Genomic DNA, 27769 nt, shown 5'->3' on the forward strand with positions numbered 1-27769 from the left:
CAGGGTAACACGAGCCACTCCAACTATAAGCTTTGTCAAAAAGGAAAGTTTTAAGATTAGTCTTAAAAGTAGACACGGTGTCTACTCCAGTTTTGGTTCGACAGGAACCAAAACTGGAGCCTGGTAACTAAAGGATCTGCCTCCAATTCCACTTTAAGAGACTTGAAGTGCACAAAATGCTCTATTAGGAACACACGGGATAATCAGAGCTCTGATATATCAGAAAGAGTTCAATTTTCCCAGAAACACCTTTTTACACTTTTGTGAATCACTAAATAAAGTTGCCTCTCCTCCATCTTTTCTTTGCTGTCTGCCCTCACAAAGAAAATTTGTGTAACCATGTTTATGTTAAAAACATATCAATATTATGGTCAGTAACAAAGTCATTGATTAAAAATGATTTTCCTGTCAGATCTAAAGTTTAATAAAGCAATGTTATATGACAAGGCAGTCTTTGCAAGTGGTTGTAACTGATAATTTATGTCTTCTGTTTTTTATCCTTTTAGCTTTGCTCTTTCTACCATGTACCATCAGAGATATTTTACAGCCATCTCCCATCAAGGGTCCAAGCTTATGCTGGAGGTAATCATGTCTGATAAAGTTACTACTTGAGCCCAGTGTACATCACAGTGATCTGAAGGTCCAGAGCACAGTCATGATCATCATGCTTTCATATGTGTAGGAGATAAGTTAGGAGGTCGGTTATCTGTGTTGACAAGATTTCAGCAGTAAACCAATCTTGAAAACCTTTTTCATATAGTTGGTGAAATCCAGGAAGGTGACATCTGGGCTGAGTGGAGAGAGAGGGAAGGTGGGTGTAGTGTGGGCTGGGGGCTGGGTGGAGAGAGGTTTTGGTTTCCTTGCTGGGGTTACTTGGTGTTCTTTTTGACCTGTTGAGAACTGGGGTGAGTGAGTCTGGGGTGAGTGAATCCTCCTGCGTGAAGTCACTTTCTGCGTCAGTCTTTAGCTTGGCTGTTGCAGGCTGCACAGGGCTTATCATCTGTTTTTGAACTTGTTGTACCTTGTTTGTGAACCATGTCCGATCAGCTGTGTCAGAGAAAAACATGTTGGAAATAAAACATTTTGCACCTGGTCTATTTACAGAGAAGCCATCTTTGTGGAAGAGATGTCTTTTCTCCCAGAAAATAATAAAATTGTTAAGAAATTCCACAGGTCGTGTAATGCATGCCTTTCCAGAAATTTGTTAAGGAGAAAAAGTCTTGAAAAAAATCTCATCTCCCCAATAAATGGCCACAACAGGACCGCTGAGAACCCCTTTGATATTTAAACCTTCAACTATATTTAGCAGACGAATGTAATCATCCTTCAAAACACTGTACAAAAAGTGGGATTTTCCCAGGTTAGAATGGTCACAAATACCCTAAACATGAGGCAGTTTTCTGCCGTATTCCGCACCTGATGTTTGTGTTCGGCTGTTGCGACCGCAGCTGGCGAGAGGTGTTAATGAGGTGTTAATGACCTGACTTTACCATATGAATTGCAGCTGAGGCCGACCACGCAGCAACTGTTGCAGCTATTGGATCATGCAAATGACATAACCAATCTTTAAGCACATGTGATTGATTGAGGGGTTAACGATTCTACTTTTGATAAGAACATGTATGTGTGTGTTCATATGATATAACCCATGTCATCTTGTATGCTAAAATAATTCAAGGATATGAAATCTAAAGGAACACAAAATCTGAGGAATACAATTTAATAACTTTATTTTTAGAAAAAGCAAACTTAAAACATAAAAAATGCATGCAAAAACACGTGTGTTCTGGTTAAAAGGAGGAAAAGCAGAGGCTGTTCACTCAACAATGACAAAAAAACATAGGAAACGATAAATGTACAAGCTACATCTTGGAGCAGCTAATGCGTTTGCAAGTGTATCTTAGCATCAGAAAGATCAATGATGATCAGATAATGGAATATAACATTTGTTGAACAGAGGAAATGCAGCAGCCGACTGTTCCCAATTATTTCCTGTAGCCACAAACAATGCAATGACTTGAAATGCTTATCAACTTCTGGACCATGTGGGGGGTGATTTACTGTCTGAACATGCTCCAGTGTCCAGGCACCTGTGATGTAGCAAGCTGTACTTTGGATTAGCCTCAAGCTTCTTCTGTAGCATGCTGCAGAGGTCTGGCTGCAGAAACTAGGGGATTAAACAATCCAACCTGACACCCCCTGCCTTCACAGAAGATGATCTTGCAGTCATCTTCCTCATCTGACACAAGATCATTGGTAACCCCTTTTCAGAATGCCACCTCCTCTGCTTCCAGTACACCCTACCCCGCCTCTTGCAGCTGGCAACACAAACAAAACAGACAATAATATTCAGTGAGAAGAAAAGGAGGAAGGAAAAGGAGCCTGTATGCTTCCTGTAACAGCGCCTTTAGCATAGCAGCCTTGCCGGCACTATAAGGAATGTCACAAAAAATTGTTTGACATGACATACGTTAGAACCCACCTCACAGAAATTAATGGACAAAAGAGAACATGCACTTGTAAGTAGCACAATTTACGCTTTCAAATATTCAGAACCAGAATTTTTTGTCATCATTGTGCAAGACAGCACAATGAAATTTAAAGAATAGCAACTCAAAGGGAGTGGAAATAAATAAATAAATAAATAATATATAAGTATATCTAAAACAAAATAGTAGAAACAGAAACAACTGGGAAGTTAAAGAAAATAAATAAATGATGATCAGGGTTTGGATAAAATTGTGTTGTTCAGGGCAACAACAGCTCTTTGGTAGAAACAGTTTTTTAGTCTGTTAGTTTTTGACTTTATTGCCCTCAAACGCCTCCCTGAGGGCAGGAGTTTGAAGAGGTGATGGCCAGGGAGGTAGAGGTCCCTGCTGAACAGAACTATGATGTGGGAGATGGGAGACAGAGAGCTGCTGGCCATTAAACTCGCCTTGGAGGAGTGACATCACTCCTCCAAGGATCCTCGAAGGGTCCGAGCTTCCTCTCTGTCACAGTGCAGGTGGAGAAAACACAGTGAGATGCCATGGCTAAACACCGATTCCATAGAGCATTGATAGAAGGACACCAAGAGATCAGTTCTCAGGTTGTTCTTCTTAAGGATCTTCAGGAGTCTCGGCTGTACCTTCTTCAGCACTGAGGTAGAGCTGACTTTCTAGGTCCGGTCGTTGCTGATGTAGGTGCCCAGGAACCTGAAATGTGGCACCATCTCCACCCTGTCCCCGTTTATCATGATGGACTGAAATGTTACATGACTTGTTGGTCATCCATGTAGATCAGAGGCCTTTGGCCATCTCCACTTTTGCTGTCTACAGCAAATAAGATCTGATAGTCTAACAGTTTAGTGGCAATGTTTTCAATCAAATGAACCAATGAAATTGTCAGCTGTGATTTGATGAAATACAATTTATATACACATTGTCAGGACTCAGCGGTCTGACAGCTGGAGTACACCAGAGTGTTAACTTTGTGTGGTACGCCTCAGTTGGCCACTGTCTCCTGACAGATCTCTTGTTCCCAGCGTAATCATTGTTTCCTGTCTCTCTCAGGTTGCCTCACGTTTGGATCTCAAGCTCTCTCTCATGCTATGAAGTCCCAAGTCAAACCTCCTAGCTCTCATCGCTCTGGATCCTGTTCCAAGCGCTCTCCCGTGCTCTGACGTCCTCAGTTAAGCCTCCTGTGGTTCTCTTCGGTCTGTATCCCGTTCCAGGCGCTCCCTCGTGCTCAAGTCCCACTCCGAGGCTCCCTTGGTGTTAGCAAGCTGGACTGAGGACCTCACCAGATCTCCCTGGTTCCTCCAGCTGTACACGGACCAGTACTCCCGTCGGCACTGCTCGGACCCCGCTTGAGCTCCATTTGCCCGCCCATAGGCCGCTCAGTCACTTGATACCATCATTGGGAGTCACTTGCCGAGTCCGTCTGTCTGCTCACTCCCCCTAGGCTTGGTTCCTATGCTCCGTGGTAAGCTCCCCCCTTAGTCACACATCTCCCACTCTCTGTACACTGTCTAACCCACCACCTCTCTTCCCCAGATTGAGCGAGTCCCGGTAACGTGTCTCTCACTGGCGCTGCTTCGTCGTGGTTTAGCCACACTCCGTGTACGACTGTGTGTTTGAATAAACGCCTTAAAACTGCTCTCTGTCTCCCGAGTGTAATCTGCATGTGGGCCAAATACGTCAAAAACATGACAGAAGAACACTCTGGCCAACCTGAGCCAGCAGACACACTCTGGAGGACGCTCTCCGTCCACCAGGAGCAGCTTCAGGGTCTCGAGTTGCCAATGCAGACAACGCAGAGTCAGCTGCAAGGGCTAACCGGCCAAATTAGTCAGTTGTCAAACACACTGCGCTCCGCGCTTCAGACCTCCGCGTCACCTAGCCCGGCTCCCGAGCCCACACCAACTTAGCCACCCCCACCTGTCCCAGAGACCTTCTCTCTTAGCCCTGAGAGGTATTCTGGGGACAGTGGGAACTGTAGAGGATTTTTATTTCAATGCTCTTTAATTTTTAACTGGTCTCCGCAGACATACGCCCAAGATGAAGATGAAGATTTTGTTTATCCTGTGCCTGTTATCATGGAGAGTTTTAAGATGGGCCAATTGCCGGTAGTTTGGCTGTACTTGTAATGAATTCCTGCAGGAATTTAAAATGGTATTTTCAGCCGAAACCAATCCAGTACAGCAGTCCCGGCGCCTTTTAGCTCTCAGGCAGCATGGCAGACGCGTGCGTCCCTGAGTTTGAATTCAACACACTACCAGCCACCACGGGTTGGGAACCAGGCGCTCTCAAATCTGTGTTTTTCCTAGCCTTAGACAAACCCCTCAAGGATGAATTAGCCTGCCTTGGGGAACCTGCTTCCCTGAACGATTTGATCGCGCTGGCCATTGGATTAGACAATCAGTGGAGGAGTAGGAGTAGGGGTCAGATGGAGAGACCGTCCCTCCTTCGGCCCCCTTCCCCTCCTCCTGAGCGAGCACCTCTCCGACCCGTTGCTGCACCTCTTTCTCCCCCATAACCCATGCAGGTGGGCCAGGTTCATCTCTCTCCAGAGGAGAGGCAGCAACGTATAGGTGCCAATTTATGCATCTCCAGAGCACTACATTAATGTTTGCCCGGAATGGCCAAAAAGACTGGGTCCGTCGACTATAGCGGGGACGCCTGGCGGACCATGCTAAGTTTTCGTTCCCCACGTCTCCGTATCTCCTCTTCTCTGTCTACGAGCAATAATTCTGACGGCCCGTGACAACTTTAATCTTTCCTCCCTGGTTGATCCGGGGTGCGACATTTATTTGATCGACCAATCCTTCCTTCTCCAGGCCAAGATTGAAACCAACCCGTTGTCCACTCCCCTCCAGGTTTCCGCCCTGGACAGTGGCAGTCTTCCCCGAATCACTCACCGTACCAAACCCCTGGAGGTCGTCATTTCTGGAAACCATAGAGAATTGACCTCGATTTACATTTTTCCTGGTAAACACACACCGCTGGTCCTGGGTTATCCCTGGTTACAGCAACACAACCCACATATCAACTGGGCTGACCGACGGGCCGAGTCCTGGTCTCCAAGCTGCCTCTCTCCTTGTATGCAATCCACCATTCCAACCTGCCCTACTTGTGTACAGCCCTCCACTGGTACTGTTTGGTTCCCGAACAGTACCATGACTTACGGCTTGTTTTTAGTAAAGCCCGGGCCGAGTCGTTACCCCCTTACCACCCATATGATTGTGCGATCAATCTCCTGCCGGGCGCCCCGCTGCCTACCAGTCGCCTTTATAATATCTCCCGGGCCAAACGACAGGCCATAGAAAAATATATAAAGGAGTCTCTAGCTTCTGGTTCAATCCGTCCTTCCTCCTCTCCACTAGGAGCTGGCTTCTTTTTTGTGGGGAAGAAGGATGGCTCCCTCCCCCTGTGTATAGACTATTGTGGGTAAAACTCGACCACAGTAAAGAACAAATATCCCCTACCACTTCTTTCCTCCGCACTCGAACTGGTTCAGTCCGCCACTGTTTTCACCAAACTAGACTTACGCAATGCTTACCACCTAGTTTGGATCCGCTGGGGGATGAGTGGAAGACGGCATTCAAGACACCGTTAGGCCACTTCGAATACCTGGTCATGCCCTTCGGCCTGTGCAACGCTCCAGCTGTCTTCCACGCCCTGGTTAATGATGTCCTCCAAGACTACGTGTACCTCTTTGTACTCTCAAAACCTCACCCAAACACCAACACCATGTGCGGCTGGTTCTCCAATGGCTCCTGGAGAACCATTTGTTCATAAAAGCAGAAAAATGCGAGTTCCACAAGCCTTCCTCAGCCTCATCCTGGAGGGGGGAAGGTCCGATCTGACCCCGAAAAGATCAAGTTGGTCCTCGACTGGCCAGTATCAGAGACGCGGAAGCAACATCAACGCTTCCTAGGCTTCGCCAACTTTTACCGTCGCTTCATCAGGGGATATAGTCAGATCGCCGCTCTCACATCACCGAAGATCCCCTTCGTCCGATGCCAGCTCTGCGTTTAATTAACTAAAAAAGAAATTCTCCCAAGCACCCATCCTCATTCACCCTGATCCACCTAAACAGTTCACCATAGAGATCGACGCCTCAGACACTGGGGTGGGTGCGGTCCTTTCCCAGCACTCGATCAGTGATCAAATGCTCAATCCCTGCGCCTTCTTCCCCCGACGACTAACCCCTGCTGAACGGAACTATGATGTGGGAGACAGAGAGCTGCTGGCCATTAAACTCGTCTCGAAGGAGTGGCATCACTGGTTCGAAGGGTCCGAGCAGCCCGTGGTCATTTGGACAGACCACAAGAACCTTGCCTACCTCCAAACTGCTAAACCTCTAAACCCCAGGCAAGCCCGCTGGTCCCTCTTCTTCTCACGCTTCAATCTGTCCATATCCTACCGCCCAGGCTCCAAGAACCAAAAACCAGATGCTCTGTCTCATCTATACGCACCCCAGGATTCTGATAAGGAACCCGCTCCTATCCTGTCCCCTACCTGCACCTTCAGTGCCCTCCGCTGGGAGATAGAGGACCTAATCATTCAAGCTCAGCGCTCTGACCCGACCCTGGTAATGGTTCCCCAGACCGAACCTACGTTCCCCTCTCCATTCACCCCTGTGTAATTAAATGGGCCCATTCAGTTAAGTTCTCAACCCATCCTGATATCAACCGGACCCTCGCCTTCATCTCTTGATGCTTCTAGTGGCCATCAATGCCCAAGGACATCCGGGAGTATGTCCTCTCCTTCCCTGTCTGTGCCCAAAACAAGACATCTAAAAAAAAACCCGCGGGCCTTCTACAGCCGCTACCCATTCCTAAAGGCCCTTGGTCCCACATCGCTCTGGATTTCATCACCGGCCTCCCATCGTCTCAGGGCATGATGACCATCCTCACGGTCATGGATCGGTTGTCCAAAGCCTGTCACCTTATTGCCCTCCGAAAGCTCCCGTCTGCCCTCCAGATGGCCCAGCTCATGGTGAAGCATGCTTTTTTTGCCTCACGGCGTCCCACAGGACATTCTGTCTGACCGTGGTCCCCAATTTATCTCTTGGGTGTGGAAGGAGTTTGCCTCAGCCCTTGGGGCCAGGTATACTCTTTCCTTCGAGTACCACCTGCAGACCAACGGTCAGACAGAACGGCTGAACTGGCAGCTGGACTCCACCCTCCGCTGCTTATCATCCACCAACCCAGCAGACTGGAGTAAAGTCCTCCCATGGATCGAGTATGCCCATATTTGCCAAACCTTCACCTTCACCGGTTTCTCCCCCTTTGAAGTCTCCCTGGGCTATCAACCTCCAGTTTTCCCCGCAGATGAAAGACAGATTGCCGTCCCATCCGTCGAACATCATATCCGCCACTGCCAGTCTTTCTGGTCCCAGACCACCCAGGCCCTCCACTGAACTGCTGAGTTCCCCTCCACATCTTCCTCGGGGTCACCGAGTGGTGATCGTTGAGGGGATGGTGGTGTCAGGACTCAGCAGGCAGCACCGTGCAGTTTACTGCCGGCCCTGCCTTCTCTGCTCTTCTCCGTAGGTGACTGCAGTTCGTTCGGCGGCACTGTGCGGGAGCATTTAAGCAGCAGTCTGACAGCTGGAGGATGCCAGAGTATTAACCTTGTATGGTACGCCTCAGTTGGCCACTGTCTCCTGACAGATCTGTCCTTATTTCCTGTCTCTCTCAGGTTGCCTCATGCTTTGGATCCTGATCCAAGCGCTCTCTCGTGCTCTGATGTCCTCAGTCAAGCATCCTGGTTCTCTACGGTCTGGATCCCATTCCAGGTGCTCCCTCGTGCTCAAGTCCTACTCCGAGGCTCCCTTGGTGTTACCATCAGCCACTAAGTCACTAGCTACCATCATTGGGAGTCACTCGCTGAATTTGTCTCTCTGCTGGCTTGGTTCCTGTGCTCTGTGGTAAGCTCCCCCCTTACTCACACATCTCCAGCTCTCTGTACACAGTCTAACCCACCACCTCTTGTCCTCAGATTGAGCGAGTCCCGGTAACGTGTCTCTCACTAGTACTGCTTCGTCGTGGTTTATCCACACTCCTTGTACGACTGCGTGTTTTAATAAACGCCTTAAAACTGCTCTCTCTCCCAAGTGTGATCTGCATGTGGGCCAAATACATCAAAAACATGACACACATATGTTGACATTGAATAGAAAACGTTTTTGCATCTTTTTACTTTACTGTTTCTGCTTTTTACTTTGTGAACCTGGGTTACCCACCTTCTCCTTGCTTGAATGAAAATCTGTTTAAATCTAGATCAGCCAGAGTTCTTACCCACTTCCTTCTTGACTAGACCCGGGCAGAATTCCTTAAGGGCTGTTGCCTTCTCCGCATTATGAGGCAGGCTTTACCGGAATTTCCGACACACGAGTTCATGTGTCTTGCATGCAGCTGGAAAACATATTGCGCATTATAAATACAGAGTAATGCCACAGCATATGCATCGAAATATATATGGATGGTTGACAAATAACAATTTTGACACATACTGATAAAAAGTTCTATTTTACAAGAAATAAATTTTAATTCTGTTTCTATGACAATATACTGTATAGTATAGTATATATTACATAATATTTAAGGTGTGATGATTTATACCAAGAATGTTTACCTAAACATCAAAAATATCACATGGAGCAACTGTTTGGCATATGCTTCCCCTCACAAATAGGACAATATTTTCCAAATAACCTATGCATATTTCATAGTTTTCCAATGCATATCAAATTATTCTATGTTTATAAAAGCCACATGAAGTGTTGATGTCTATGCATAATGTCAATACAAGTTCAAACCAAATATGTTGTGTAACAGATACAAATCAGATTCAGGACCACGTGGAAGTGGCTCAAATGTTTTGAGCATCCACATTTTGTTTTTGTTAACAATCTAGTTAACAATAGTTTCATCACAATTACATTCTGCTGTCTTTCGCTGATAAATCTATCTATCTATCTATCTCTATCTCTCTCTCTCTCTCTCTATATATATATATATATATATATATATATATATATATATATATATATATATATATATATATAAAAAGAGAGAGAGAGAGAGAGAGAGAGAGAGAGAGATTTCAACATTCACCTTAGAAATCTTTAGACCTTTAGTGATGATCAACTCTAAAATATGTCCCTGTTTGTGCGTTGACTGTTTAACCTGCTGGGTTAAACCAAAGTTTCTAAGTGTGTCACACAGTTCTTTTGCACTTCTGTCTTCAGGGTTGTCAATGTGAAAGTTGAAGTCTCCCACAATAATTAAACAGTCATAATCAACACATATGACAGATAGGAGGTCACTAAGATCATTCAAAAAGTTTGATGTGGACTTAGGAGGCCTGTAAACATTCAGAAACATAGTTTGTACCGAGCTCTTTACCTAGAGAGCCAAATGTTCAAGAGAGTTGAATTTTCCCAAAAACACCTTTTTACATTAAGTGAATCATTAAACAATGTTGCCACTACTCCACATTTCCTTTGCTGTCTGCTCTCACAAAGAAAATTGTACTTTGGAGGAGTGGACTCCAACAAAATATGTGCTTCATTAAATTCATGTAACCATGTTTCTGTTAAAAACATTACATCAATATTATTGTCAATAATGAAGTCATTAATTAAAAGGGATTTTCCTGACAGAGATCTAATGTTTAATAAACCCAGTTTATATGACTTAGTAATTGATGTTTCTGTGGCAGGTTGCATCTGACAGTTTATGACTTTTAAGTACGATTGATTATTCCTGTTTTTTATCCTTTTGCTTTTCTTATTTCTGCCACGTATCATCACAGATATTCCATAATCTCCGACAAAAGGCCCAAACTGATGCTAGAAACTGTCTGATAAACTTGCTGCTAAGGCCTGGTGTGCAGATACATTAGTTTCTAAGTATGTCTTTAGCTCTTCTGTTACAAATGCAATAAATGCATTGTCATTAAGCAGGGATGTATTAAGCCTCCATTGATTGGTTACTGGTCTATGCCCAATGCCCCATTTTAATAAGATAGGTACATGATCGAAACAGTAATGGGTAATATTTCTGTGTCTACTATTCTATGTAGTTCTGACTTAGTAGTAAAGAAATAGTCAATCCTAGAATGGGATGTATGTCTGTTTGAGTAGAAGGTGAAGCCTTTAGTTATCTACTAGTCCTGTCTCTATAGTCTGGCATTTAGGAATCCTATTCATTCTAGAGAGTGGGGCTTTTGGAGTAGGTAATCGGACCAACAGCTGTGACAGAATGCAGCTGAAATCCCCACACAGCAACAGTAGCCCAGTACTGTGCTTTAGTATTACCTTAAACATTGATTTAATAATTTCAGGTAAGTCTGTATTAGGAGTATGCATGTTTACAAATGTAAATGTAAATGGGGGGGGGGGGGGCAGAATTTCAACAACTGTAACAAAGATGTCTAGTTTCAGCAAGATCAATACAGGCAAATAATGCTGCGAAACAATAATAGTAACAAGTGATTTTGAAGTTTACTTGTTATGACACGTAAACTTCAAAATATACTACTCAGGCTCCTGCAAACTTTAAAAAGGAAAGAAGGTCTAACATAACACAGCATATTTGCTCATATTGTTCTACTCTGTTGTTTTATTTTCATAACACTTGTAAAGAGAGCTGTATGAGAATTAGAAGTAGTAATGGAAGTAGTTATTATTATTGCCTCATTATGAGAGGTCAGTAACCTTTTTCGGCTGTCTTTGTTAATGCAAATGTTTTCTGGACATATTCCATGGCCTTTTTGGGGTTGAGGAACTCCTTTTCTTCATTCTGATATGTAAATCCTAAAAACATAATACAAATCAATACGACTCACCTTGAACCAAAAAATAAAACAATTAAATGTGGTCTATTAAATATAAGGTCTCTCCCTCCAAAGACTATGGTAGTTAATTAATTCATTTCTGATAATCAGATTGATTATTCACCTGTCCCCTGGACCCTCTCCCAACATCCCTGGTAAAATCCCATATCACTGCCCTAAGTCCCCTGATCACTGCTGTTATAAATAGTTCCTTTCAATCTGGTCATGTTCCCCCTGTCTTAAAAAATGCCATTATCACACCATTGCTTAAAAAACCCACTCTTGATTCAGTCCTATCCAACTGTAGGCCCATCTCAAATCTCCCTTTCATATCAAAAGTACTTGAGAAAGCAGTTGCCACTCACCTTCAGGCCCACCTCAAACATAATAACCTCTTTGAAAAATTCCAGTCAGGTTTCCGCTCTGCCCACAGCACAGAGACAGCCCTAGTCAGAGTCACAAATGACCTGCTCATATCATCCGATGCTGGCTCTTCATCCCTCCTCATCCTTCTTGACCTTTCTGCTGCATTTGATACTGTTGACCATGGCATTCTCTTAAACCGGCTCCACCTCACTACTGGACTAAATGACAGTGCTCTCAGTTGGTTCAGATCATATCTCACATACCGGACAGAATACATCTCCCTAGGCCACTCCAAATCACATCCACACACATCCTCTTCATCCTTTACCTCACTCCCCTTGGCCAAATCATCAGCTGCCACAATATTTCATTCCACTGCTATGCTGATGACATACAGCTCTATGTTAATGTCACAGCTGACACCCCACCCTCACAGTCACCCCCATCAAAACTCACCACCTGTCTGGAGGAGATAAAGGTATGGATGGAGCAAAACTTTCTTCAGTTAAATAGCTCAAAAACCGAAGCCATCCTGGTTGGAACTCCTCGTCAAACCAAATCATTATCCATAACCAGCATCACCTTTTCTGGTACTAACATCCCGCTTTCATCAACAGTTAGAAACCTTGGTGTAAAAATGGACTCCCAACTCACTTTTGAAGCCCATATAAATCACCTATGCAAGACCTCTTTCTATCACCTCCGAAATATTTCCAAACTTCGTCCCATTCTCTCCCTCCAAGACGCAGAAAAGCTGGCTCATGCCTTTGTCTCCTCCAGACTGTACTATTGCAATGCACTTCTAATTAGGATCCAAGAAAAAGTCTGCAGAGGCTTCAGTACATTCAAAACTCTGCAGCTAGGATCCTGATAAGAGTACGGAAACATGAGCACATTACCCCCATCCTCCATTTACTACACTGGCTTCCCATCTCCACCAGGATTGAGTACAAGGTTTCCCTCCTCACACATCAATGCATCCATGGACATGCCCCCGCCTACCTCAAAGAACTTATCAACCCACAGAAGAAAACCCGGTCCCTTCGCTCCACTCACTCAAACCTCCTCCACATTCCCAGAACCAGACTCAGGACAATGGCAGATAGGGCATTTTGTGCTGCTGCCCCGCATCTGTGGAATGCCCTCCCTGACACATTGAGAGCACCTCAATCCACTGAGTGTTTTAAAAAAGGCCTTAAAATTTCTTTTTAGCAAAGCTTTTGGTCCCCTTTAGATGTTTTATTTATTTTTTCTCTCTCTTATCTAACAAAGCTTTTTTTATGCTTTTTTTTCTTTTTTACCTGTAGCACTTGGAGATCTTTTGATGGAAAGTGCAGTATAAATTAAATGTATTATTATTATTATTATTGATTTATTTGGTCTCACAGAAACCTGGCTACAGATGGCCTTAGTGTAGCCTTTAAAACTATCCTAGATTGAATTGGTTTAGCTGAAAATGTGCATAACCCGACGCACTCTTGCCTTCATACTTTGGACGTTATGCTAACATATGGCATCGATTGTGAAGAATTAACAGTATTTCCTCACAACCCTGTCCTATCTGACCATTGTTGATAACCTTTGAGTTCAATTTAACTGAGTTCTCCACCCACAAAAAGTTTCATTATAGTAGATCTTTATCCGATAATGCTGTTTCAAACTTTAAAGAGGCTGCCCCCCCTGTAATATCCTCCACTTCAAGGAAATGCCCTAAGGCAGTAGCAATGTTGTTTCTTCCCATTCACAAATAGACGCTTTTGTTGACGGTGTCTGTAATCCAGGCAAAAAGTTTTGAAAAACAAACTTGTAATTCGAAATATGGGAAGAGCTCTGGTTTACTCTTCAGCAGGTTAGCTTTCCTCTTAAGAATAAATAATACTGCCATTTTACAAAATCAAGTTCTGTCCTATCAGGTTATAGGAGCCGCCTACTGGGGCCAGATTGGGCAAGAAGTAGCAGGGTTTTTTTGTCGTTGAAACCAAAGAGTTGGTAAGTGTGCCAACATTAGCTTGGCAGCTCATTCATTTCCATGTGGTAGCTTAGCCTAGCCGATTCCATCTATATTGCATGGAGTGGTTAGCTTTGGATATTAAAGCCTGTTTCTTTAAATATCTTTAATGTAAAGGAATTTGCTCCTCCCTGGGCTGCCACCTTACCGTGGTGGAGGGGGTTTAAGTGTCCCAATGACCCTAGGAGCTATGCTGTCAGTGTCATGGTGCAGCCTTGCCTGCTGCACCATGGACATTTCATGGCACTTTCCACCTTCCATACAGCTCCTGATTCCATGCTCCAGTAATCACACACACCTGTCAGCCTTAATCAAACCCGGACTCTGTACACCTGTCTATCCACCTACTTAAGGACTGCTCAGTCACCCTGCCTTTGCTGGTTCGTTGTCATTCTCTCTTGGATTTCTCTCAGCCTTCATCCTGCAAGCAACCTCTCTGCTGTCGGTCAGTTCTCCAGTTACCCCAGCGTTCTAGCGCTCCTAGTAACCTCTCTGCTGTCTGCCAGCTCCTGACTTCATCATTCATCCGCTCAGTCCGGTAAAAGACTTTGGTTTCATCTCATCCACTACTCATCTCTGTTCAATAAACCTTTTACACGAAGTTCTGTGTGTGGCTGTTTTCGGGTTCTACAAACCAGAACATGACAGCACGAACCAGCCAAGTAAACCCGAGACCCGCACAAAGCTTCGCTGCAGGAGCTGGCAAAATGGATCCTGCCCTGTCCCTGGACCGCAGCGCAGCGGAGCACATTCTCCAGGATATGATTGCCACGCTCAGTCCACCTTCGAGGCGGGTGGGTGCAGTGGCTTAGGTGCGGAACCTGCTGAAGAGTAAACCGGAGCTCTTCCCATATTTTGAATTCTCGGGGTGTACGAAGAGCTCGACTGGAATCAATGGGCTGCAGTTCCCCAGCTCTTCAGCAGGCCACTTCCACCCAGACCTCTGCCCTCCAGCCCGTCCATCTCTACAGCTGTTTTTGGCGCTGCTGATTCGGCCTCCTCCATGTCAGCGGTCCCTGCTGCACCTGTCATTGCAGCTGCTGCTGAGTCCGCCGCTGTTCCAGCCACGGATCCAGCCTCTGCCGCTCTCGCAGTTTAGGCTCCTGCCGCTGCTGTCTCTGTCGCAGCTCCCGCTGCCTCATCGCCATGTGGCCCCTCCTGGAGCAGACGTCGGGTCCGCCGGCACAGGACCTCCCCCGAAGCCCAGCCAAACGCTGCTGCTGCAGCCGCACCAGCTGAAGCTGACGTCACCTCTCTTCCCCTGGTGAGTCAGTCCGACAGCGTTGCGGCTGCCCCAGCAAGCCAGAGCAGAAGCCATCTTGTTCCTCGTCATTTTTGTCACCACCTCCACGACACTCAGCTGGCTCCCTGGGTGAAGTCTTCCACCGCTGCTCGGAGGTCCACGTCTCGTCCAGCCAAAGCGCCCCAGATCTATGAGACCCAGCTGTAGGACTTATTTTACGGGGATAGGGATGACCTGCTTCCCTATTGGGCCACACCAACATCAGAGGCTGAGGTTTCCATAACCCCACCACTAGCTTTATCAGAAAGCCCTGTCCCTGTTCAGCCCGCAGCAAAAGACTTTTCCTGCTCAGCCCGCAGCAAAAGACTCTTTTCCTCCTCAGACTGCGTGCCCACCGTCCAGTGCCTCCTTCCGCCCTCCCTGGGTGGGTAATTTTTAGTTTCTTGTTAAAGACTCTACCCTCCATCCAGTACCTCCCTCTGCCCACCCTGGGTGGGTCGTTTTTTTGTTGGATTCTTTTTGGGCCGTCTGGAAGTCTATATAGACTCACCTCAGTTTGTCCATAGTCACCGGTTCATCTTCAGTCTCCTGAACATCATGCCTGTCCTGTTCCTGCTTGTCTCCTGGTCCTGTTCCCATCTGCTCCAGTCTGTTCCCATCTGCCGGTTCCTGTACCCCTGCAACCTTCGTCTGGTAAAATGACTCTGGCTTTCATCGTCCACTCCCTGCTGCTTCAATAAACTCTGGAAACCAGCTCTGTGTGTGTGTGTGTGTGCTGTGTTCTGGGTTCATCCAAGACAAATCATGACAGAACGAACTGGTCAAAGGATGAACCCTGTCACAAACAGAGCTTGGTGCAGGAGCTGGCAGGACTCTGCATTCGCTCCGCTTCAGCCCAAGATCTCCGTGGGTGCCTTCGCTTCTGGTTCGTCTCGCCGGGTCCATAGTCCACGATGCCCCACCTTTGGTTTGTTTCGCCTGGGTCTCTGGTCTGCGACACCTCGCTTCTTGTTCGTCTCACCTGGGTCGCTGTGCTGCGACGCCTCGCCTCTGGTTCGTCTCGCCTGGGTTGCTGTGCTGCGACGCCTCGCCTCTGGTTCGTCTCGCCTGGGTCGCTGTGCTGCGACGCCTCGCCTCTGGTTCGTCTCGCCTGGGTCGCTGTGCTGCGACGCCTCGCCTCTGGTTCGTCTTGCCGGGGCCGCTGCTGCAACGCCCGCCTCTGGTTCGTCTGGTTCCGGCGCTCTCAAAAAGGTTCTGGCGCTCTCAAGGGTTCTGTGCTTACAGAGGGTCCTACGCTCATTGGTTCCGACGCCTTCCCCGCGTCCACTTGGTTCCTGCGCCGACAAGGGATCCTGCGCTCCCGAGGTTACTGCGCCCGAGAGGTACCTGCGCCTGAAAGGTTCCAGCGTTTTGTTTTGTTTTTGCCCGCCATCTGGATACCTCCCTTTAGCCGCCCAGGCAAGGTGGTTATTGGTCGTCTGGAAGCCGACCTTGAGGACGGGGTAATGTCATGATGCAGCCTGAAGGTTGCACTCTGAACATTTTCTGGCTCCTTCGCCAGTGCAACCCTGATCAGGAACACCTGTCAGGCTGCAATCACCATGGACTCATTCCACCTGCTCTCGCCACTATATAGACTTATCTCAGTTTATCCATAGTCACCGGTACGTCTTCAGTCTCCTGATCATCATACCTGTCCTGTTCCAGCTCGTCTCCTGGTCCTGTTCACGTCTGCTCCGGTCTGTTCCCGTCTGCTCCGATCTGTTCCCGTCTGAGAGTTCCTGTACCCCTGCAACCTCCGTCTGGTAAAATGACTCTGGCTTCCATCGTCATCTCCCTGCTGCTTCAATAAACTCTGGAAACCAGCTCTGTGTTTGTGTACTGTGTTCATCCAAGACAAATCATGACAGAAATGGGTGGCAGAAGAGGGCGGGGACCTTGGCGTTCCGATCCTCAGTTGCAGAAGCTGGCTCTTGGGACGTGAAATGTAACTTCTCTGGTGGGGAAGGAGCCTGAGCTGGTGCATGAGGTTGAGAGATTCCCACTAGAGATAGTCGGACTCACCTCGACACATGGTTCTGGGTCTGGAAGCAGTCTTCTTGAGAGGGGTTGGACATTCTTCCACTCTTGAGTTGCTCCTGGTGAGAGGCGCTAAGCTGGAGTGGGCATACTTGTTGCCCCTCATCTCGGTGCATGTATGTTGGGGTTCACCCCAGTGAACGAGAGGGTGGCTCCCACCGCATACATGTGGGGGGACGGGTTCTGACTGTTTACTCACCCTTTTTGGCCGTAGTTCAATGATCGACTTTGTTGTTGTTTCATCTGACCTGCGGCCGCAAGTCTTGGACACTCGGATGAAGAGAGGGGCGAAGCTCTCCACCGACCATTACCTGGGGCTGAGCTGGCTCTGATGGTGGGGGAGGAAGCCGGTCAGACCTGGTAGGCCCAAACATATTGTGAGGATTTGCTGGAAACGTCTGGCAGAGTCCCCCGTGAGACGGAGGTTTAACTCCCACCTCCGGGAGAGCTTTGAACACATCCCGAGGGAGGCGGGGGACATTGAGTCAGAGTGGACCATGTTCCACGCCTCTATTGTTCAGGCGGCTAGTTGGAGCTGTGGCCGCAAGGTTGTCACTGCATGTCGCAGCGGCAATCCTCGAACACACTGGTGGACACCAGCAGTGAGGGAAGCTGTCAAGCTATTGGGCTTTATTGGGCTGTGGTACTCCGGAAGCAGCTGATATGTACCGGCAGTCCAAGAGGCAGGTGGCTCGGCTGGTCGCTGAGGCAAAAATTTGGCGGGGGAAGAGGGGGAAGGCCGCGGAGAAAGACTTCCGTACGGCTTCAAAGCAATTCTGGTCCACTATCCGGCGTCTCAGGAGGGGGAAGCAGTGCAGTACCAACACTGTTTATAGTGGGGGTGGTGTACTGCTGACCTCGACTCGGAACTTTGCGTGTCGGTGAGCAGAATACTTTGAAGACCTTCTTAATCCCACCAACATGTCTGCCATCCATTGAGGAAGCAGAGCCTGAGGACTCCGGGTCAGGTTCTCCCATCTCTGGTGCTGAGGTTGCCAAGATGGCTACAAAGCTCCTCGGTGGCAAGGCCCCAGGGGTGGATGAGATTCGCCCTGAGTACCTTAAGGCTCTGGATGTTGTGGGGCTGTGTTGGTTAATGCGGCTCTGCAGCATTGCGTGGACATCGGGGGCAGTTCCCCTGGATTGGCAGACTGGGGTGGTGGTCCCCCTAATTAAAAACGAGGACCGGATGGTGTTCCAACTACGGAGGAATCACAATCTATTTCCGAGGTTCTGGAAAGGAGGGTCCATCCGATAGTCAAATCTCGGATTTAGGAAGAGCAGTGTGGTTTTCGTCCTAGCCGTGGAACACTGGATCAGCTCTACACCCTCAGCAGTATCCTGGAGGTTGGCATAGTTTGCCCAACCAGTCTACATGTGCTTTGTGGATCTGGAGAAGGCATTTGACCGTGTCCTTCGGGGGGTCCTGTGGGGGGTACTCCAGGAGTAGGGCGTACTGGGCCGTTTAATAAGGGCTGTTAGGTCTCTGTATGACCAGTGTCAGAGCCTGGTCCGCACTGCCGGCAGTAAGTCGGACTCGTTTCCGATGAGAGTTGGACTCCGCCAAGGTTGCCCTTTGTCACTGATTCTGTTCATAACTTTTATAGACAGAAGTTCTAGGCGCAGCCATGGTGGTGAGGGGATCCGTTTTGGTGGCCTTAGGATTGCATCTCTGCTATTCGCAGATGATGTGTTTCTATTGGCTTCATCGGTGCGTGATCTACAGCTCACACTGGAGCAATTCGCAGCCGAGTGCGAAGCAACCGGGATGAGGATCAGTGCCTCCAAATCCGAGACCATGGTCTTGAGCCGGAAAAGCGTAGAGTGCCTTCTCCGGGTTGGGGAGGATGTGCTGCCCTAGTTTAAGTATCTTGGGGTCTTGTTCACGAAAAAGGGGAAGATGGAGCGGGAGATTAATTGGTGTGAAGCAGGTGCTGTACCGGTCCGTTGTGGTGAAGAGAGAGCTGGGCCAAAAGGCAAAGCTCTCGATTTACTAGTCGATCTACGTTCCTACCCTCATCTATGGTCATGAGCTTTGGGTCATGACCGAAAGAACGAAGTTCCCAGATACAAGCGGCCAAAATGAGTTTTTTTCGTAGGGTGTCTGGGCTCTCCCTTAGAGATAGGGTGAAGAGCTCAGTCATCGGGGGAGGAGTAGAGCCACCGTTTCTCCACGTCGAGAGGAGTCAGTTGAGGTGGCTCGGGCATCTGGTTAGGATGGTGAGGTGTTCCAGGCATGTCCCACCGGGAGGAGACCAAGGGGAAGACCTAGGACATGCTGGAGTGACTATGTTTCTCGGTTGGCCTGGGAAACCCTTGGGATTCCCCTGAAGGAGCTGGCCCAAGTGGCTGGGGAGAGGGACGTCTGGGCCTCCCTACTGAAGCTGCTATCCCCGTGACCCGACCCCAGATAAGCGGAAGAGGATGGGTGGATGGATGGATGGAATCTGAATGTGAGCCAGTAGCCAATGAATTGTTGCTAAAACTGGAGAAATATGTTCTCGTTTTGTGGTACCAGTTAAAAGAAGAGCAGGAGCGTTTTGGACCAGCTGCAGTCAAGCCACTGGAGTTTTGTTAAGCCCAGAGTAAAGTTCAGTGCAGAATCTAACCAAGTAGCAGTCAATATAAGAGACTGTGACTTTAAGGACCTGGGTCAACAAAATTAACTTTGTTGATATTCACAATTTCTGTAATGCCTTTGAGAAGTTTAATTTTAGAGCAAGTATTTTCCTTTTTATTGTCATAAAAGTCTGACTGTCTTCTGCCTAAAAAATGAAGGCTAAACACTGGTTTCTTATGAATGACTTCAAAGGGCCAAGAATGGAGCTTCGAGGCACTCTGCATGAGTGGTACTGTTTAATAAAATAAAATAAAATAAAAAAGTAGTTCTCCATTCTGCTGCAAGCTCCTCGGTCTTGTTGGGGAGAGATCTTACGTTGTCATAGGAAACGTAAGATCCTGCCGCAACAAGACAGAGGAGCTCGCAGCACTAACCCATTTCCAGAGGAGGTATAGGGACGCTATTATCATGTGCTTCACGGAGACCTGGTTAGATGGATTTGTCCCAGACTCAGTGGTCTCCTTGGGCGGCTTTAACCTTATCCGTACGGACAGAACTGTGGCGGAGAGTGGAAAAAAGAGAGGAGGGGGTTGGCGGTGTTTGTGAGTGAGAGATGGTGCAGCACGGCTCATGTTCACGTGAAGGAGCAGATATGCTGCTCGGATGTGGATGTTACTTGCCGTGAGCGTTAGACCCTATTATCTACCGTGAGAGTTTGGTCACGTGATCGTGCTGTGTGTTTACATCCCTCCATCCACGGACGTCACTGCTGCGTGCAAGCGGATTCACTGCGTGGTGACCAGGCTGCAGACACAGCGCCCCTGCGCTCTCCTGCTCATCACAAGAGATTTCAATTGAGTCTCCCTTTGTTCCACCCTCCCAATGCTCACCCAGTACGTCACCTGTGCAACAAGGGACAATAAAACTCTGGACTCTTTTGTGCTAATGTTAAGGATGCTTACAACTCTGCCCCCCTCCCCCCACTCGGACGTTCAGATCACAGATGGATGATGAAGATGGAGGAGCAGCTGGCGCAGAACAACATAAGAGATGTGTGGAGAGGTCTCAAGAACATCTCCGGCTTTGGGCAGAGGACCAGCAGGGCTGCAGACGGTGACACCAAGTTTGCAGATGAGTTAAACAGGTTCTTCACCCAGTTTGAGTCCCCTTACACTGGCCCCCTCCCTGCCAACAACCCTCCACATGTCTCCAACCACCAGCACCCCAGAGACATACCCTCCCCCCACCGCAACTCTCACCAACCCTCGACCCATCCACATCTTCGGTCCTGCCTTCCTCCCCCCTCACACCAATGCAGGTGAGAGGGCCTCAGGACCGGACGACATCCCCCCCAAAGCTGCTGAGGACCTTTTCTGGTGAGCTCTGTGAGGTCCTCAGCTACATCTACAACCTAAGCCTCAGCCTGGGGGTGGTTCCCACCCTGTGGAAGACATCCTGTGTGACCTCCGGTTCCCAAAACATCGCACACCAGGGAACCGGCCAACATCAGACCAGTCACTCTGACCTCCCACCTGATGAAGACCATGGAGCGCCTCATCCTTGCTCACCTACGCACTATGGTGAGCCCCACGCTGGACCCGCTGCAGTTAGAGGATGCCATCATCTACCTGTTGCAGCGGGCACTTGCCCACCTGGAGACCACCAGAAGCAGTGTGAGAGCCATGTTCTTTGATTTCTCCAGCACTTTCAACACTATCAGACCGGTGCTGCTGTGGGGGAAGCTGGAGGATGCTGGAGTGGATAAACATCTTGCTGACTGGACCATCAACTACCTCACTGACCGCCCTCAGCACGTACGGCTGCACGGGTGTCAGTCAGAGGTGGCAATCTGCAGCACTGGGGCCCCCAATTGATTACTGCAACGGTGTTTTCACAGGTCTGCCTAAAAAGTGGATCAGACAGCTGCAGCTGATCCAGAATGCTGCTGCCCGCGTCCTCACTAAGACTAAGAAAGTAGAGCACATAACCCCAGTTCTAAAGTCCTTACACTGGCTCCCTGTATCTCAGAGAATAGACTTTAAAATACTTCTGTTAGTCTATAAATCCCTAAATGGCTTAGCACCTAAATACATTACAGACTTGTTATCAGTGTATCAACCCTCCAGACCACTCAGGTCTTCTGGCTCCAGCCTACTCTGCATACCTAGAACCAGAACCAAACATGGAGAAGCAGCATTTAGTTCCTATGCTCCGCTTATCTGGAACAAACTTCCAGAAAACTGTAAAAGTGCGGAAAGCCTGAGTTCTTTTAAATCAAGATTAAAAACACACTGTTTAAAATTGCATTTGACTGTTCTAGTTAAACAGTTTTACTGTTTTTAATGTTCTTTTTTGTTACTACATTTTATCCCTACTTGCTTTTATTAAATTTTCTATCTACATTTTATTATTTTGCTATAACTTAATCATGTAAAGCACTTTGTATTGTCTTGTACTGAATTGTGCTATATAAATAAATTTGCCTTGCCTTGCCTTAGGAGGCTGAGGTCCTTTGGAGTGAGCAGGCCCCCGCTAAAACTTTTTATGACTCTGTGGTGGCCTTAACCCTCCTCTATGCTGTCATCTGCTGGGCCCCTGGCAGCACAAAGCGGGACAGAAAAAGGCTGAATAAGCTGGTGAGGAAGGCTACTTCTGTCCTGGCCTGCACTCTGGACTCGGTGGAGGAAGTGGCTGAGAGGAGGGTATTGTCCAAGCTCACATCCATCATGGAAAACACCTTTCACCCCCTGCACCAGACTGTAGAGGAGCTAGGCAGCTCCTTCAGTGACAGACTTAGACACCCTGTCTGTAAAAAGGAGTGCTACCTCAGGTCATTGATCCCTGCTGCTACCAGACTTTACAATGCTGCACTATAACTGTAATAACTAATGTGCAATAACTAGTGTGCAATTATGTTTAATACCCTGTGCAATACCCTGTGCAATAATCCTCTTAAATAATCCTGTTAAATAAGTGACTTCCGCTGTATAGTTATCTCACTACTTCACTGTTGTTCTTACCTGGTACCACTTTAATGTACAACGTCAATCCATTTGTATATAAGTCACCTGAATGTACATAAGTCATCCTAAATTTCAGCTTTATTTCCTTTGTATTTTTATTTTATTTTTTATTTTTTGATACACTGTATCAAAAAATCCCCGAAAATAAACATAATCTCACTGTTAGCTTTCCAGAAAAGTGGAGGGGTCTGCTAATAAACAATTGTGCCAAAGTCTACACTATGTTAAAAACTAACTACTTTTAGAGCCCAGGCCACAACAGTGACTACCATGTTGTATGGCGCACACATACAATGTGATGAAACAATATTAAAAGTTATTTGCTTATATAGTTTGTGAAACTTACCTTTATGGCAGATTAAAGGGCTGTTGCTTGACTTCCTATGAAAAAATGAAGCAAACAAAAAGGTTACTTGTTGAATTTACTGGGGACTCACTGGGATTATTGGTGTTTTAGGTTTAAAAATAACCAAGTCTTACCAGAATTTTCAGGTTATTTTGTCATCTTTCTCTTGCAATGAAACTGGGTAGAGTTGCCGTGTCCAAGAAGAGCTTCAGGGAACTTAAAGCGAAGACGAAAGCTACCATGTGTTCTCATTGAACAACACAGGAACAACAAGGCTTACTGTCAGCCCTCTTCTTCCTCCTGCTTCTTCTCTTCTTATGGAGTTGGCAAAAAACACTTAGGGCACACATTATTGCCACCAACCGGCATAGAGTGTGGTTCAGTATAAAATGTGCTGTATTTCCAAATCTTAATCTTGTTATTGATTTGTCCTCCTTTCTGTCCCTTCTTCCAGTTCTTATTTCTCCTACTATTTTTTTTTATTCTATTCTTTTCCCTCCCACATTTCTGCAATCTTTCTTCTAATTTTGTTTTCTGATACGTTTTGCTTCAGATTTAGTATTAACTGTAAAGCCAACATGATTTTCCCATCTTATTTCCTTCTATGTGTGCTGTTCCCCATAAAAGTACTATTGTTAAACCTATCTTTTGTAAACTGAATAAAGCATTTAATACTTCTGATAAAATGTCTGATCTAATGTCTGAATGATTATATCTTAAATTCAATAGAACATAGATTGAATCTGAACAAATTGATTTTTACACATACTTTTTCAGTATTCTGTATAAGTTAACAATTTCTCTTGTCCAATCAACTTTATTTCAGACAAAAAAATTAACCATATTAAAAACAGACAAACAGAACAACAACAATAAGACTCACAAAAAGAGAATATTCATCCATTGCCTTATAAACTGAGGCACCAGCATTTCCAGAGACTAGAAAAGAACCTAACTGAGCTTTGTACAGGGTTGGTCAGAATATCAATGATGCTACAGAAATTTTTAGCCTACACATACATCTGTATATCAGGTTTTGAAGCACAGCAACACAAGTTGTTACACTGATATTTACAAACATTGGACATGCACTACTCCATCGCGACACTTTAAGCAGCATCCTGTGGAATGTTTTAACTTTGATTATTTTTTTAGTACACATTTATGAAGGTATAACATGCTTTTAATATGCAACATATTTGCTTTGAGGCCGTGTCTGTTTGTCAGAAGAATAGAATGTGAATAGATTAAGGTTAAATGAGCTGTTTACGAGCAAACGTATCAGGAGAGAGTTTCAAGGCCAGTCCTAGGCAGTGGGAAAAAACAGAAACTCCGGTTCACATGCAGCAGGAGGAAACAACAAGAGAGTAAGATGGCAATAAAATGTGTGCGTCATTCATTGTGTGACCTTGTGTAATCTATGTTCTAACTTTAATAAAAATAAGCCTTAGCGGGAGAGAAAGTCAGAGTTGCCGCCCGCAGAGGCTGGCTGGTGCATCTCTCCCTTTGCAAAGGTGAAATGGAATTCTGCGTCCTTTGGCTGAGTTATTATTTTAAAGTCCTGCACACGAATGAATGGACCTGGGAAAGCAGACACCTTCAACATTTGGGGGCTCGGTCCGGGATTCGGGGTGACAAGCTGAATTGGTCATCATCAGACTGGGTCAAACGGAGACGGGACACAGTGGCCACAACAAAACAAGGTAAGCAGAACCTTTTTATCAAATCTGCATTTTCGGCTTAGAAATATAGGCTAAATTATGTGTGGTTCAGAAATGTATTGAGAATTTTGAAAAAAAGAGAGAAAAGGATTGAGAACGAGACCAGGCAAAAATAGTTCTGACATTAAATAACAGAACTAAGAATAGAGTAAGTCCTGTGAGTTCAGAAATCTAAAGGGATTCTTGAGCGTGGCGGCTCACTGCGGTTCTCAATGGGGAACCGTATTTTTGCTGGGTTAGAGGCCCGAGAACTTGAGAAATCTCGAATTCTACATAAAAGGTTGAGCGAGATGAGGCAATACATATTGAATGGATGTGGAGATAACAGAGTGACTCTGTGAAGCTCTAATTACAGACGTAATAAAGTTCTGATATAACAGAACTAAGAACAGAGCAGAAACATAAATTGTGCGGATAACACAAAGAGAAATAAAGTTCTTTGAGTTAAATCTTTTTTTTTTTTTTTTTAAGAAACCGTGACCTGACGTAGAAACAGGGAGACCGGTTTACAAGCCGCGCCCCTGGACACACGCACACCCAGCGAAGACCGGACAGGGAATAAAAGTAAAGATTAAATAAAATGAGCTGTTAGCTGAACACACAATCAGCTATTACAGACTATTTTAGCAAAAAACAGTTTGAATGTTGAGTGCTTGACTGGGGGAGAACGCCAAAATGCGAGCGATCCCCATTTGCTGCGGGGTTTTCATGAGACATAATATTGAACAGCAGGACCCACTCTGATAAAATTAAACATTTAGCGAGATGGGTAAAAGAATACAATTCAGGTTTAAGAGGTGACTTAACAAACAGAAAATAGCTAAAATTCCAGGAAGCTATCATTAATAAATCAGGAAATCTAAAGGGGAATCACAGAGCAACACTTTGGGAGTTTTTTAGAAACACGGCGGTTAGACAAGGAGGTTTCGTATATTAAAAAAAAGAGAGACGTCTCACAGAAGACTACGCGCAAGCTGTCTGTCTGATATTGTTGTCTTCGTCATGTCTTGTACAACATATTGAGTCTGTGGAAATTAGATAATTTTGTTTGAGTGAGTGGGGGAGAGACTGCTTGGATCCACGGAGATTGATGTCTGTGCGCAAATGGGTTTTTGTGTGTCAGTCTGTGTGTGTAGATTTGTGCGTATGACAGAGCTGAGAATAGCAACTGGAGCGTAAGAGATTTACGGTGCATTTGATCAGGATATTTGTGAAAATAAATAGGACCGTGCAGCATAGATATCAATGGGAGGACAGATCAATGTATTTGTGGCTTTTTTTGGCACGTTCTGAGTGCAACCAACAGTTGGTCGGGGCAGTTGCATTGAAAAAAATAAAATAAAAAAGGAACGGAACGGAAATTAAGAAGCGCAGGCGTTTCGCGGGGGAAACATTTTAGCAACGGACCAGAAAGATGCTTCTCTCGGCTAGAGGGGGAAAATGACTAAAGATAACGTGAAACGTAATGAGATAAAAGATGACAGGCGAGTGGCGAGATGTTGAACCTTGTTTCTGCGGAGGCGAGGCGTCGGACAGCCGGTAAATTGAACGGTTACGGCGATGCCTGGCAATTTCGCCAGCTAAAACTCCCCGTGGAGTGACAGAGGCGCGTTGGCCAATAAGCATGATATTTCGGCAAAATATATTTCGGCAATCTAAACTTTTCAAACATGATCTGTGAAAAATACTGTTAAAAGGAAAGAAATGTGTGTGTGTTTTTGTTCGTCTTTTGTATGTGTTATTGGTGTGAAAGCTCTGTTCGTCTATGGAAAATAATCCAGATTAAAATTCTAGAAACCACGGTTTCAAGAAGTGTTTATTTGCGCTGAATGACTGCAGCATTCAAAACAAATGCACTTTGGAGACTTCCATTAAACAGAAAAGGTTTAACTAAACGGTTGTAAGAGAAAAAGACTTAGGTTTAATAATATAAAAGTTTATCCAGCCCAAATTAAATTTAAACAGGTAGATATTAACATGACTTAAATAAATACATCTCAGGCTTGTTACAAATGATTGAAATTGGGGATAAAGGTTTTTGTTTTTGTGTTATTTGTGTGCCTAATTATGGAGTACAGTTAACCAGAGCCATGGGGAAAGTATTCAGTTACACTATTAATGCACAAAGCTTTTATTTGACAGCTGTAAAAATAATAGAGTAGGGTCTTTTTATATTGTAATGTTATAACTTTATTAATTTGGCAAACAGCATATGGGGAGATTATTTGGGAGAAGTGGAACTGGAATGGATATGTGTAAGGGAGACTTTTACACTGAGCTGAGGCTAACCTCAGAGGGACAGTTTAACCTAAAACAGGACAATAGATATGATAAACAAAACTGGCCATGATGTAAACATTTGAATGTTTATGGCGAGGACGTGTTGGGCGGAGAGTTAACGGTTCCTGGTGACACCCCCAGGAACAACACATTATTAGAAACACCCACCAACCATGCGCGTCATCTGTTACTACACCAACAGCCCCAACATCGCTGAAAACAGCCGAGGATTGGTCACTGATAGTTGATATGTCCCCCCTGCTGCTCAGTGAGCAGCCCTTCCCTCTATGGGCAGACCTTCTGTCTCTGCATTTGACAAACTAAGGGACCGCTCAGGAATATGTGTTTGAGAAAGAGAGTAAATAATTAATGAACAATAAAACTTATATCTGTGTTTAGGAGTTAAAAATATTTCAGCATGAAATATTTATTTATTCACACATTTGTTTATACATTGTGTAAACGTCAGGGCGTAATAATTTGTAATTTAGCTCATTATTGGCTATAGTTTCTCATTTTATGGCACCAGAATGTTGTCATTCCAATTCTGAAAAGTGCCTGAAAAGAAAAATATTTTTTGTATAAGCATAATGTTGTTTATTGCAAAAGTTCATATTAAAATTCCCAAATGAGTTTTTATACTTTCAGAAATAAAAAGATAGAATACAAGATTAATTGAAATTAAAATTTAATAGTTTGAAAGCCCTAGTTTGAATATAATACACTAGACTTAAATCTGGTTGATCTAAGGAAAGCAGGAATTAGCTCACAAAGAACTTGTGCTAATTGTAGGTCTAGGAATCACCAGTTAGCAGA

General features: G+C 45.7%; 1 protein-coding gene and 1 long non-coding RNA gene across 24 annotated transcripts in view; both read right to left on the bottom strand.

Moving 5' to 3' along the window:
• On the bottom strand, positions 1 to 27354 carry LOC110367570. The gene is made up of 3 exons (XR_002427563.2): positions 22953 to 27354; positions 8786 to 8902; positions 1 to 2318 (listed from the first exon to the last, which is right to left on the bottom strand). It is a non-coding gene; the product is annotated as an uncharacterized LOC110367570 (long non-coding RNA).
• Positions 1 to 27769, bottom strand: part of LOC105922250 (protein 4.1-like) — a 320088-nt gene that overhangs the window by 56811 nt on the left and 235508 nt on the right. The gene's annotated exons all lie outside the window — the stretch shown is intronic.

Source organism: Fundulus heteroclitus, chromosome 13 (assembly GCF_011125445.2).
Source record: "Fundulus heteroclitus isolate FHET01 chromosome 13, MU-UCD_Fhet_4.1, whole genome shotgun sequence".
Classification (NCBI taxonomy): Eukaryota; Metazoa; Chordata; class Actinopteri; order Cyprinodontiformes; family Fundulidae; genus Fundulus; species Fundulus heteroclitus.